The sequence below is a fragment of the Eptatretus burgeri genome, chromosome 9, assembly GCF_056783735.1.
Source record: "Eptatretus burgeri isolate ZD-2024b chromosome 9, Ebu_testis_v1, whole genome shotgun sequence".
NCBI lineage: Eukaryota > Metazoa > Chordata > Myxini > Myxiniformes > Myxinidae > Eptatretus > Eptatretus burgeri.
Window position 1 is genome coordinate 71267093 of NC_140969.1, and position 1852 is coordinate 71268944.

The window sequence follows — 1852 nt, forward strand, 5'->3', positions numbered from 1 at the left end:
CAGTCGTGCACGAAAATATGTGTTGACATCAGGTGCCCGGGGCGGTGGCGCTCAAGCTGGCAATGGTAATGGGGCTGTTGGGATGCATGCGGGCTTCATCTCCGGGCTTCCCTCGCTGCGTGTCACCAGCCTCGATTGCTGAACAAAGCATGGGCTGGCAGTTCAATCCATACGTCGCTCACTCGGACAAGCTCGAGGGACAGACAAGCTCGAGGGACTGATGCGCTGTGCCTACCAGCGGGCCGAATCTCTGGGATTGAGAGAGCCGTTGCTTCCGGAATTTATTCTGGTCGTAACTATGACTCTCGTAAACTAGCCAAATGCCTCGTCATCTAACCAGTGACGCGCATGAATGGATGAACGAGATTCCCACTGTCCCTATCTACTATCCAGCGAAACCACAGCCAAGGGAACGGGCTTGGCGGAATCAGCGGGGAAAGAAGACCCTTTTGAGCTTGACTCTAGCCCAATTCTGTGAAGGGACTTGAGAGGCGTAGAATAAGTGGGAGGCCCGCCGGGGCTCGCGTGGTCCGGCCCCGTGAGGGGCGCAGGGCGCGCGTTGTCGCCGACGCGGAGCCGCCGGTGAAATACCACTACTCTTACCGTTCCTTTACTAACCCGGTGAGACGGGGAGTGCGGGCCCCCTGGTCGGGGGGTCCCGCGTTTCTGGTGCGAAGCCCAAGGGTCGGTCGGCGCAGTGCGCCTTCGCGTGCCTCGTGTGCGCGTCGCACGCGCTCGCCGGCGAGCGGCTCGGGCGACCCGCTCCGGGGACAGTTCCGGGCGGGGAGTTTGACTGGGGCGGTACGCCTGTCAAATGGTAACGCAGGTGTCCTAAGGCGAGCTCAGGGAGGACGGAAACCTCCCGTAGAGCAGAAGGGCGAAAGCTCGCTTGATCTTGATTTTCAGTACGAATACAGAGCGTGAAAGCGTGGCCTCGCGATCCTTTTGACTTTTTGGGTTTTAAGCAAGAGGTGTCAGAAAAGTTACCACAGGGATAACTGGCTTGTGGCGGCCAAGCGTCCATAGCGACGTCGCTTTTTGATCCTTCGATGTCGGCTCTTCCTATCATTGCGAAGCAGAATTCGCCAAGCGTTGGATTGTTCACCCACTAACAGGGAACGTGAGCTGGGTTTAGACCGTCGCGAGACAGGTTAGTTTTTACCCTACTGATGCTTTTGTCGCCGGGACAGCAACCCCGCTCAGTACGAGAGGAACCGCGGGTTCAGACACTTGGCTCGTGCGTCGGACTGAGCAGCCAGCGGCGCGAAGCTACCATCTGAGGGATTATGGCTGAACACCTCTAATTCAGAATCCCTCCTTGGGCACGACGATACTGTTGCGCGTGGGGCTTCGGCCGGGACAGCGTATACGACTCTTGAGCCGGCGGTCCCCTCCGTTGAATTTCGGAGGGCGGCTTCCGGCGCGGTCCTCCGCACGGCATCGGTTTCGAGGGTCGCCCGATGAATCTTGCAGCGCGACCCTCTCCGAGCGCCGCTCGCACAGCACGACGGTGGGGCGCCATGCGCCGAATGACTCGTAAACGACCTGGTTACGGCTCGGGGTGTCGTAAGTAGCAGAGCAGCTTCGTCGCTGCGATCTATTGAAAGTCATCCTTCGAGCTAATGTTTCGTCCGAGCGATACACGGTGGAACGGTGCACTGCGAAGCGCGAAAGGCGCTTGCCTCCGAGGGCGATGCGGACGTGGGTGCCGGCACTGACCGTCTCTAGGTGCTGTGCTTCGCGCGAGTGTACTCTCGTCATGGCTATAGCGTTTTTTCGTTTGCTTTTTTTTTCTCCTTCTGAGCAGCTTCCGACTGCAGAGGTTCGACCAGCGAGCACCGAACGTCTTTAG

At 58.9% G+C, this 1852-nt stretch overlaps 1 pseudogene; it reads left to right on the forward strand.

The window, feature by feature from the left end:
* Positions 1–424: 424 nt before the first annotated feature.
* On the forward strand, positions 425–1629 carry LOC147020326 (28S ribosomal RNA; annotated as a pseudogene).
* Positions 1630–1852: the final 223 nt, after the last annotated feature.